The sequence below is a fragment of the Phoxinus phoxinus genome (assembly GCF_949152265.1).
Source record: "Phoxinus phoxinus genome assembly, chromosome: 14".
In the NCBI taxonomy this organism is placed as follows: Eukaryota; Metazoa; Chordata; class Actinopteri; order Cypriniformes; family Leuciscidae; genus Phoxinus; species Phoxinus phoxinus.
Window position 1 is genome coordinate 15,249,526 of NC_136889.1, and position 12,667 is coordinate 15,262,192.

A 12,667-nucleotide genomic window follows, 5' to 3' on the forward strand; every position below is an offset into this window, starting at 1 on the left:
TCATCGATACTCTGTGGGTCTATTGATTGACCGTCTCCCTCTTCTCTCAAAGCCCTCCTCTTTCCCCCCTGCAATGCGTTTGCCATAGACGGGGATCTGCTACAGCACCCTATCTAATTCCATTTCACTACTCAGTTTGTTTGTTGCTCAGGAACTTTATGCATATTCATATAGTCAGACTTTTCTATTTTATACATGTTTTATATAGTGGCCCCAAAAAGTTTTTGGATAACAGCCAGACTTAAAAATTTATAAATTTGAACTTTATATAACTAAATATCAAACCCACGGGCATTACAAATATTTCACAGAACCACGGGCAAAACAAATATTGCACAGACCGCAATAGCAAAATATTTCAAAAAATGAAGTGTGAAACTAGAAACAAGATTGATTTTGAATTATATCAAATAACAGACATGACTATTGTTTTTAGGTTGTTACAATTATTTTTACCTAATTTAAAAGAAGTCTCTTATGTTCACCAAGGCTGCATTTACTTAATCAATAATACAGTAAAAACTGTTGTGAAATATTACTGTTTCCTATTTTTTGAATATATGTAATTAAATCCTGTGATGGCAAAGCTGATATCAATGCAGAGTTCAGTGTCACGTGATCCATCAGAAATCATTCTAATATGCTGATTTTCTGCTCAAGAAAAAAAAAATATTATTATAATTTTGGAAACTAGAAAGTCAAAAAGAGCAGAACTTATTTGAAATTGGCATTTTTTTATGTGTCCTTGATTAATAAAAGTATACATTTATTCTTTAAAAAATCTTACTGACCCTTTGAACAGTAGTAAATATTGTTCAAATATAAAAGACACAAATCGGTTAAAAATAATTGCACAAATGGCTCAAATAGAGTGAAGTTGATTATGGGAATTATTTGAGTGTTATTTGTTTGCAGATGCAACTTAGTTTGATATTTTGCTTTTAATGCAATGAAACTATGCGTATATTGTTAAACGTGGCTAGAGTGTACTTGGGGGCCACTGTATGTCGTAAATACTGTTATTTTATGTGTTGGCATGACTTTTATATTTTATATGTGGTAAAAGTAGAAAAAGGGAGTGTTTTAGGCTTAAGGGAAACACTTAATCTGCAGTGAACTCAGAAGAATGTCAAGTCTTATGGAGAGTGAGATAGAACAAAACTTATGATTTGACATCTGTCCAGAAATAAAACAGAGTAGGTCATTTTCTATGGGGAGCCATTGTATTTACAGTGAGCTCAGTGTGTTACGGCCCGGCTCGGCTGTTGAGGTGTAAAGGGAGCAGCTTTGCATCTTTATCCCAGCGTGGCCTGCCTGCTTTTGTTTGTGTTTTTTTTCTGTGGGCGGATTTGGGTGAATGTTTCCAAGTGGGGTCCTGGTGTTTTAGGAGGCTGTGTTCCTTGCCAAGCATCTCCTTGATCTTGCCGTTAAAGAGTGAGCTGTGCTCTTAAGCTCTCGCTTGTGTCCAGATGCCCGCTCTCCCACCCGTCTCCAAAACCAGCCTGGCGCCTTGGCACAGGCTGAGGGTTTCCTTACTCTGCTGTTTAAAACTATTCTTCCTTTAATACAGCTGTAGAAGTCTACACATTACACTAGAGAATAAGTCTTGCTCATTTCTTGATATTCAAACCTGTTTTTTTTGCTACACATACACGAGTGTTGAGAATAACAACAGCATTCAAATGCATGAGTGAATGTCCTGAATGTCCATGAGTCACTCCTGAACTTGTGATGCCACATTTTGGTCTCATGGCTGCAAAGAAGATATTTGGGCATTAAAAGTATAGGCTATTTTTGACAAAGTGATATTAGACTGGAGACCTACGTGTCGTGACAGAGGGACCTTGTTCTGCCTTTAATATCAATACTTTATTCACCAAGGTCGCAATAAATTGACCAAAAGTGATAAAGACATTTATTATGTTTTATATTTCTATTTTAAGCAATAATTTGGAAGTCCTATTTTAAATAAAAGCTGTATTTTCTGTTCATTAAGAATCATGAATAAATATATCATGATTTCCACAAAATATTAAGCAGCACAACTGTTTTTAATATTGATAGTAATACGAAACCTACACTGAAGACTGGAGAAATGATGTTGGAAATTCAGCTTTGCCATCACAGGAAATATATATATAAAGCAGTGATTTTAAATTGTAATGATTTTTTACACTTTTAATGTTTTTAACTGTATTTATGATCAAAAACATGCAGCCTTGTAATTATATTATCATTTAAAAATGATTAAATGGTTCTTTATTATAATGTTTTAGGGCTGCGCAATATATCGAATTTATCGAAATATCGCAAATGTATATATCGCAATATCCATATCGCAACAGCTTGCAATAAATGGGGTCATGAACAAAATAAAAAAATTTTTAGCTTTAATAAGTATCAGAATATATTTAATTCATACAGTGAAAACTAAGCAATGTTTTATTTTTATATTTTATGATTCAGTATCTTTTATTAAATAAACCTAATGTAAGATAACCTGAAGCCCTGTGGTTTACACTGATGTTAAAATAACACTTCTTATGCTACAGTAAAACACTGATGTTCACATTCAGAAGTTCTAAGGATGTTTTCTTGTCATAAAAAGAATGTGAAACATGTAGGATATATAATTTTAAAGATAATTTAAGTTTATTTTACACACTTTAAGCATTATCGTATCGCATATCGAATATCGCATTATTTAAGGAGTTATCGCATATCGCATTTTTCTTCAATATCGCACAGCCCTAGTTTTAATTATAATAATGTTTAATGATATTGCTTTTATTTACAACTGCTTTTGACAGTGTGTTCGCTCTCTTTCTCTTCCGTATTGGGCTTTGAAGGCAGAATCCCTCTCTCAGCATTCTTTCATCCTTAGTGTATTAGTAGTCATTTCATTTTTCATGTGTTCTGCCGTGAATCTTTAGGAGTTCTGCCTGTGCACAGATCCTCTTCGGCACTTCCTGAATATTCACAAGTGCATCATAACAATCAGACAACCCGTCATTAGCTTGATTACTGAAGCTAATGAGCTGTTAATTATCTCTTCATCCATCAACTCCCATTGTCTGTCACACAGCATTTAATGTTGCTCAAGCAATAACAGTGACTGACTGGAAGCAATGCTGACCTTTGAACCAGTCACAATTTTCAGAATTTCAGAGTTATTATATTATTATTATCTTTTCATTTTTACCTTTGTGAGGGCTTTTTTTGTTGGACAGTTTTGTCCATTAATGTTAAATACTTCAATATAGTAATTTAATATAAATAAATTAATAAATAAACAATTACTGCTAACCTATAAAACCAAATCACAATCAATTACAAAATGCATTTTAAATTGACATTTAATCAGAAGTACAGGGAATTCTTCCCTCAGTGGTTTTATACCAGATTTCTTTAATTGTTATATATTGTTTATATTAGCTAAACATTCTACAACACTTAGTATGCGTCTAAGATGATCTTGCTCATTTTGATGAAGTATGATCTTGCTCATTTTGTCATTTGTTTTTTAACATATTAAATGCCGTTTGCATTTGCCATGTCCTACTGTGACAGAGCTGCCTTGCCATCATTTTTATCTATCTTATTATATTGTGTTCAGTTCCTCTAGTTGAAGTCTGCTCCTGTTTTTGTGTTTCTATCTACGCAGTTGGACATTTGGCTAGCAGATGAGTCATGTGACCTGACCTTTGAGAGCTGTGCTGACATTAGGCTTACGGCAGAGAGAATAGGACTGTTGAAATGTGACCACACTTTGACGATCTGGCAGATGATTAAAATGCTTGCTCTCACCTTTTTTCACCTGTCTGTTCTCTCTTTGTTTCCTCTTTGCGGTTACCATGCTGATATCCTCCACATGAAGACCACAATGTTATTTTCATCTTTTCAGTACTAAAAATATCTTCTTTACATTTATGTAATTTAGTCACATGCTAATGTTAGTGCTATTAAAGACATAGTTTACTACAGGGTTATTATTGTCAACTAAAACTAAAACCATTTAAAAAAAACACTATTTAGATATTTATTTTTAAATGATAAAGAATAAAACACAACAATTTTACTAAAACTAAAATGTAAACAGAAAATATTGAATAATATCGAATTCAAAATGTTAACCAAAACTATAATAGGATATAAGTGATATTAAAATAACACTGGTCTACCCAAAATTTTAAATTATGTTAGAAGGGAAAGAGGGAAGGAATAGAGATGGCCAGAAAGACCAAGAAACAGCGATTAATCAGCGGGATGCCCATGTTGCAGTGCAGCGTGGGTAGTTAGCCAGGTGACTGCCCTTTACACTCATTCACAAAACACACACACACACACACACACACACACATACACATACTATAGAAAACAAACACTGCACATTATGAAAGATGAACATTCAGCATGCGGCACGCAGCTTGGTTTTTAAACCACTTTCTACCACTCGAACTTTCTACAGCTGTTCATGGAAAGCTGCAAAGTTAACTAACTTGGTTCTGCACAAATAAAAAAATGTCCTCCTCGATAGTGAATGCTTCTTGGTTGGAGAGGGAGTTTTTTCCTCTTGTGACAGTCATATTTATGTTCCTGTAATGAAACAGAACTGCTTACACGTCAGAGCTCTTCATGACTCCTACGGTGTCCCACTGAAGACAAATGGAAGCAGTCAATGTTCTCATAGGAACTCCTGATTTGTATCGTGCCTTCTGAACAGCGAGTTGTGTGCTCTTAAATGGCCATTGTTTACAGTTTACACCTCACCTCAAAGGCTCAGTTTCAGATCTCTTTCTCTAGCTATTTGAGCTGCATTTGCACAATCAGTGTAGAGAAAGGACTGAAAATGTGCTTACTGTGCGCTTTACCAAAACGCCAATATTGCAGTTATAAACACAGTTTGTCTCTCTTTTGCATTGTCACTCACTCTTTCTCTCTTTGTTTCTGCATTTTTGTCCTCTCTCCTACAACACACACAAGAATGCACCATATACTGTAGCATATTGGTTATTGACCATTATTAGATATTTATTTTATTTACACTACCGTTTTTGGGGCGGAAAGATATCTTATGCTCACCAAGGCTGCATTTATTTGATCAAATATACAGTAAAAACAGTATTATTGTAATATATTATTACAATTTAAAATGAACGTTTTATGTTTAATATATTGTAAAATGTATTTTATTCCTTTGAATGCAAAGCTGCATTTTCAGCAGCCATTTCACTAGTCTTCAGTGTCACATGATCCTTCAGAAATCATTCTAATATGTTGATTTGGTGCAAATTATATTAGATTTCTTATTATTATCAATGTTAAAAACAGTTGTTTTGCTTAGAAAAAAGAACGTTTTTGTGTCTTTGATGAATATAAAGTTCAAAAACATTTATTTGAAGTAGAAATCTTTTGTAACACTATCAATGTATTTACTGTAACTTTTGATCAATTGAATAAAATATTAATTTCGTTAAAAAATCTTACTGACCCCAAACGAGTGTATCTGTATCAGTCGATATTGGATATTTATTTGTGGATGTTAACTTCTATTTTTACTTTTTTAACATAAGTTCACTTAAAGTTAGTCTGTAAAAACACTAATAATTTATAACACTGTTTAATATAATCTTAGGCAAATCTCAAAATGTATTTTCATACTGTACATTATAATGTTGTAATGCATAAATTATCTTGTGGAATTTAAAATGATTGATTTTAATTAGTATTGTGCTTTATTTTTAATTTAATTAGACAAACAGTAAATACAGTATATTAAAAATTTTAAAATTGGCTATTTGTAAGTTATTGGCCATAACATAAAAATAATTATCGGTCTGCAAGATGGAAAATTGCAGCCTGCTCAATTTATAAACAATGCTATTAGCAGGTGTTGTTCATTCTTAGTAAATTTCCTTCCGAGTTTGTTGTTGTTGCTTATGCTAGGTAGAACATCTCCAAGGAGACCCACAGAACTTCTTCCATTTTGCTTTAAAGCCATATGTACCAGCCTCTAACCTGCCACAAATACAGAGCAGAGAAAGAGAGACCTTAAAGATATTTTTTGTTTCCATGTTTTACTTTACCCATGCTCTTTCTCGCTGACTCTGAGCTACTATCAGACAAACAAGTAACTCAAAGTAAAGCACATCACTCAGAATAAACAGAGGCTTTCTCAGGAGACATTCCCTGGTGGCTCAACCTGGGTATTTTAGACAGGCTCAAACAGATATGTGTTGTCCTCTTCACTGTGACAAACCAGATTTTTCATGTCACTCTGGTCTCTTTGAGTAGAGATTTCTGGGAAATGCTGAGGCATAGGATTTAAGAAACACATCATGCAAGCACGATTTCTCCGAGGGGATGTTGATTACTTGAGTCCAGACAGGCTGGAGTTGGTTAAAGGTGTGAAAACTCACTGGGTGAGAATTCATCATCATCCTCTTCCTCATTGATACAACTCAAATTTATATTATGGAGGTTAAAATTATTCTAGTTGTTGAGATGTTAAGGTGCTAGGTGTTGTGAGTGGTTGACAGGACGTTGCTGTATGGTTGCTAAGGTGGTGTTTGTTGTTGTTAGCATTTTTCTATGCTGTTGCTATGTGGCAACACGAGTGCTTTGAGTAGTTGTAAGTCAAATTAGTCCATAGACAAGTCTATATGATATTCTCATCCCTAAGATTTCTCACGTTTCAGTGTAAATTGTTGGGTATTGCCCTCTTTTTTTTCAATCTACCAGGCAAAAATAATCATAATATGAACCACTTTTCAAAACACAAATCTCACTTTTTGTATTAAAATGTATGATACTTACATGTACTTATGATGTTTTTATGATTTAAAAATTATGATTAATTTGGGGATTTAAAAAAAATAATTAAGAAGTCTCTTGTTTTTATTTGTTCCAAAATACAGTAAAAGTAATATTGTCAAACATCATTACAATTTAAAATGACTGTTTATTTTAAAATATTTTAAAATGTAATTCATTCCTTTTTTATATATATATATAAATGTTTTGTAACATTATAAATGTCTTTATTTTGAATTGTGATCAATTTGATGCATACTTGCTGACTAAAAGTATTTAAAAAAATATTACTGATCCCAAACGTTTGAATAGTAGTGTATGTATTTATACTTGCATGTGGTATATTCCATTCTGTTTCCTGTGGGAATAGCCGTGCCACTCCATTACAACGGTCTACATCACATTAGACCAGTGTGTGTTTGGAGTTGAATAAAGTATGCATGTTGAGTGTGTACTATAGTGTGTGTTTTATTATGGAGTTGTGATGTAACTCTAAATAAAGAATGGCCTGCGGATAGTATGACAGGCTGAGGACAGTGGTAATGTGGATTCAGGAGGATGCACTGGCCCAAGCTCTGTCACATGTAGAAGAGAAGGTCAGAATGTGCCAGGCTGAGGGTGTATACACACATGAGGGTGTTGTGCACATTTGTGAAGAAAATGGATATTCAAAATATATGTTTTAAATATATATTTAATGCTGAAATATATGTTTTCAGAAATGATTTTTAAAAAATTATCACAACCTAACAAGGCTTCACATATGGGTAATACTGCAGAAAGAAAGGCGACAGCAAGTAAAAGATATTCCATTGAATCATCCCTTTATTACAATTTCTTTTATACATTTAATGACTCGTTGTCAAATTACACCTTATGTTATACATTGTCATTGTGTTAAAGTTGGAGGTATGATCTTTCCACTGTGAAGGGTGGATTGGGGTGGGTGGGGGGCTAAATGTCAAATTACTCAGCGCAATGACGACAAAGCCTGCTACACGCGATGTGTCGCTGCGAATCAGCATCTATTGCTCCTTCTCTAAGGGTATATCTGTTTTTGTGTATGGGTTTGTATACAAATTTTAGCTTTACTATAAATGGACATTGAGATGATGTTGCACAATGTAGCAAATTCCGCCATTTCCTGGAATAGTTTGAGAACACCACGTCAAAACATAGCAAACGTTGTAATCACTCATGCAAACTCAGAGTCATAATCTAAAGACGCAGCCAGAAAAGGGTCTGATAATGTGTGTGTGTTACTGTGCATAAGGAGCAACATTACTCTTTGCCCTCTGGGCGTTTAGATGACATCCACACCTGCATGAAATCAGGGTTTGCTTCATCTTTGATGATGAAATGTTGGGTCAGGCTTAGGCTTGATTTACTGTAGCAGCAATCTCATCTCTCAAATATTTACTTCTAGCTATCAGAACCATTCGCCAAAGCAAGTCAGTTTCTGAGGAAAAGCAAGCCATGTATAGGAAAATTGTCCATTGTGTAAAATGCTACTGAGCTTTTTGAATGAAGTCCTATTAACAATTACTCAAATTTTGAACATATTAGTGTCTTTAATTGTTTACTGTGTTCATTATTAGTGTTACAGTAAGTCAAGGCGAATGTCTTTGAGATCAGATAAAATGGGATGATGTGAAGTTTACTGTAAAGTAGTATTGAGAGCCTAAAGAGGCCTTGGTTCCAGAACTGTTTTTTCCATTCATTTTTCCTGGATTTTTAAGTCTTTCATAAGGAGAACCATGAACCAAACCAACCAGCTACAAGGTGAATCACAACAAATTGAAGTATTTTAAAATCAGACATTAAGACAGAGCTACAAGACTGTGTATTTGATGGATTTAATGAAGGAAATAACAAATCTTATAAAGCATTGTGAATTTCATATGCGAATTAAAAAAGTACTAGGAGAAAATATAAAACTAGGGCTGTAAACGATTAATCGCGATATATAAAACTATATACCGTTTGGGTGTTTGCAAACAGCGACGCCCTTTTTTTGTGGGCGGAGCCTACCTGGTGGCAGAAAACGAGGTGTGTTCAGGCGCATTGATGGCGCGTTGCTATTTTGAGGCAACTGAAATAGACTGCGCCATTGACCAACTGAAGCCTGGCCTAAAGTCAATGATGCAATATTTTTTTTGTCATTTAAAGAGCAGGTTAGTAATGTGCGTAGACATATTTGAGCTGCCTCTCCCAGGGAGGCTAAAATGAATAGCCAAGAACAGTTCCTCAAGGGTAGCATGTATTTTGATAAATTGAATTCACCTCAAGGTTACTGAGAAGCGTCTTGGAACACTACACCCACTGATATTCCTGAACTATCAAACTTCTTATGTTTTGTAAGGTATTAAATTCACTTCAGAACATTCCCCCCTCCCTTGTGCATTAGAAAGTCTTTCCAGGACCCCTGTCTTAAAACGGAAGTTGCGATAGTCTTTTCTTCCCTATTTTGACTTTTATCATAATGACAGACAGTACCGGTATATCGTGAAACTTCTCGAACAAGAAAAAATTAGGGGGGAACTTGACTTTGTCTATCAGGAATTGATTGGATCGTGTGGTTTGCTACTGCTGTGATCTCATGTGAGTGACAGATTGTCCTGCCCTCGCACCAAAACATGCCGTCAGAGAAGAGATATTGCTGCAAGAGGCAGGGGATAGGCACGTGAAATTAAAAAAGAAATGATGTTTGAGGATAAATTATTTATAATAAATGCGCCTATAGGCGGGTCTACAACGTGCGTACACTCTGCTTGTTAAACACACAGGGGCGCAGCAGCACACAAACATGCCAAATATAAAAAAATAAAAGGATTACAATGTAAAAGATTATTATTGTGTACATAAAGATGTGTTGGAATCCGGCTTGTCCCGTAGATGGTCTGCTTGCGTGCTTTAACCTCGGGCATGAGCAGATCCGTTTGCGCTCTAGAGACACGTTCGGTCTTTACACTATCAAATTCCGTCATGTAAATAGCGAATCCGCCATGGCGCAAGCGCAACTGGCATTTAAAGGGAATGGGAGATGAGACTCTGATTGGTTTATTGCACGTAAAGCCCAAAACAAGCCTTTTTAGACCATGCACCTGGCGCACTGACCATTTTCCCGTCGTTAGACTAGTAAAAATAGGGCCCTTCGAGTTTAATGGTTCAGAAAAATCTGAATTGCGAGATATACTCGTTACATAGAGTTTAGGGTGTTTCGTAGTGTCTGCATGAGACGTTTACAGAGTGTTATAGTCTGTAGCATATGTACAGTATAGGGTTTAATATTAAATGTGCATGGTGTAGGGTCACTATGGTGTAGCATGTTTCTGCATAGTGAAATCATGTGCAACTGCATTTAATGTTTAAGATCTGTCAGTTATTTCTGATAAGGAACCAGAAAAATAGCACAACGTACGTAGCATGAATACTCACACACACAGCAACGACACACCCTGCCCTGCTGTAAGCATACACATGTGAACATGCACGCATCCACGCGTCCACCCACACTCCCGCAGATGTTGTGTAGCACTGGTGTGAGGTTTTCTTGTCCTTGCGTGGGTCTGTGTTCTGACTCATGTAGTTTACAGGTACATGTGAGCCGAACTCATCTACAGCTTTTTCACAAGCCACATTAATGAAGCAATTTTTTTCCACATAGCAGCCTAGGGCACATCTCTCTCATAGTATCAGGATTTCTATGTACATTTATGGCGTAATTATACGTTCTTATAAAATGTTTCTGTAATAATTATACACATTAACACATAACAGTGTTTTATTATAAAGCGTGTACAGATTATGGCAGATAACAGTGAGAATTAGCTTTTTTCCTCTGAATGCTGTGTGATCCCGGGAACACAGGAACCACCATGGTTGTTGAACCTTGTGACACCTGCGGGGACGTTCTCATCAGTGCTCGAGCATCTAATTGGTATTTCTCGGCATGATTTGCTGTGTAACCCGAGCAATAAATCAAAGTTAATACAGACATCTTTGCACACTATTAATCTCATTAATGCAGTTTTTCCTTAATAATGAAAATCAATTTTAACCGACTCTAGACATATTTGAGCTGCCTCTCCCAGGGAGGCTAAAATGAATAGCCAAGAACAGTTCCTCAAGGGTAGCATGTATTTTGATAAATTGAATTCACCTCAAGGTTACTGAGAAGCGTCTTGGAACACTAAACCCACTGATCTTCCTGAACTATCAAACTTCTTATGTTTTGTAAGGTATTAGATTCACTTCAGAACATTCCCCCCTCCCTTGTGCATTAGAAAGTGTTTCCAGGACCCCTGTCTTAAAACGGAAGTTGCGATAGTCTTTTCTTCCCTATTATGACTTTTATCATAATGGCGGACAGTATATCGTGAAACAGCTTCTCGAACAGAGGGGGGGAACTTGACTTTTTCTATCAGGAATTGATTGGATCGTGTGGTTTGCTACTGCTGTGATCTCATGTGAGTGACATGTTGTCCTGCCCTCGCACCAAAACATGCCGTCAGAGAAGAGATATTGCTGCAAGAGGGAGGGGATAGGCACGTGAAATTAAAAAAGAAATGATGTTTGAGGATAAATTATTTATAATAAATACCACAATATTCCATAAAAATAAAAATACATCTGTTTTGAAAGGTAATGTTAATCATGGGTCTGGAGAGGAAATCATAATGTACTTTAGTACATTTAGTAACAGTGTTGCAGCTTGTGTGCTTGTATGACAAACACCTACAATATTGTGTAAGAGAACAGAATGCTTCTTTTTTTGCTGGGCATGTGTTTTCTGGTTATTCTGTACAAAAACTTGATAAGCACAAATGTACATTGAATGCTGTGTGTTTCTAATGGATATTGCTTTTTTGGAACAAGGGTAGTGGAGAGTGGGGCAAATTGAGCCACTGGACCATCAATATAATTAGCCATTCATTTCACTTCTCAGTCCTTCTTCTTACAACTTAAAGGTATGGTTCACCAAAAAATTACTTTCTTTTTATTTTCAGAACACAAAATAAGATATTCTGAAGAATGTTATTTACATTATTTTAGTTATTTGGTAAACAATTACTTTAAATTGACATTTGAGACATTTCTCAAATATCTTCTTTTATCTTCTTTAACTATCAACTCTCAGGTATTGAGCTATATTATTGTTTTCTTATAGCTGAATTGTTATTTTTGCATTATTTGTTTCTTCTTCTTCTTCAAAAAAAATAATATCATGCCAATTTCTGTAATTTTGTCAAAGAAAATAGATTTTTAGAGTGAGAAAACACCACCACTACTTTAATACCACCCATTTCATAAAATCCTTTGCTGGTTGTGAAATATGTGCTGTTTTTGCTTTTTCATCTGATGTCAATTCCTGCAAAATGATGTCATTAACAAACTGGCTTTTTAGGTGAAGTGGGAAAAGAAGTTGTGGTCATTCTTTCTTCTTTATTGTGGCACAAATCCAAGTAAAATAGCTTTTCTGAAAAAGAAGAAATGTAGTACAGGACTTGATTTTGTCCATCAGGAAATTATTGGATCGTTGTTGTTTGCTATTGCTGCAATCGCACGTGAGTGACAGGTTCCTGGAGGGAAGGGGATTATTGTCAAGTCCTTGCACCACTGCACACGTCATTAGAGAAGAGATGACATTGCGAGGGGGAGGGAATGTTATTGTATTTGATTAAAGATTACGATGACACGTGAATTTAAAAAAAAATATATATATATTAAACTGCAATTTCCATAAAAAAATAAGAGCCCATTTTGATTTCATGGTGATTTAAAGGAATATTACAAAAGACTAACAGGGTGGAAAGTTAATCAAGATATAAACGTGCAATTTTTACTTTTTTAC

At 35.2% G+C, this 12,667-nt stretch overlaps 1 protein-coding gene across 1 annotated transcript in view; it reads left to right on the forward strand.

The window, feature by feature from the left end:
• The window catches only part of slc24a3 (solute carrier family 24 member 3), a 68,439-nt gene that overhangs the window by 21,067 nt on the left and 34,705 nt on the right, over positions 1–12,667 (forward strand). The gene's annotated exons all lie outside the window — the stretch shown is intronic.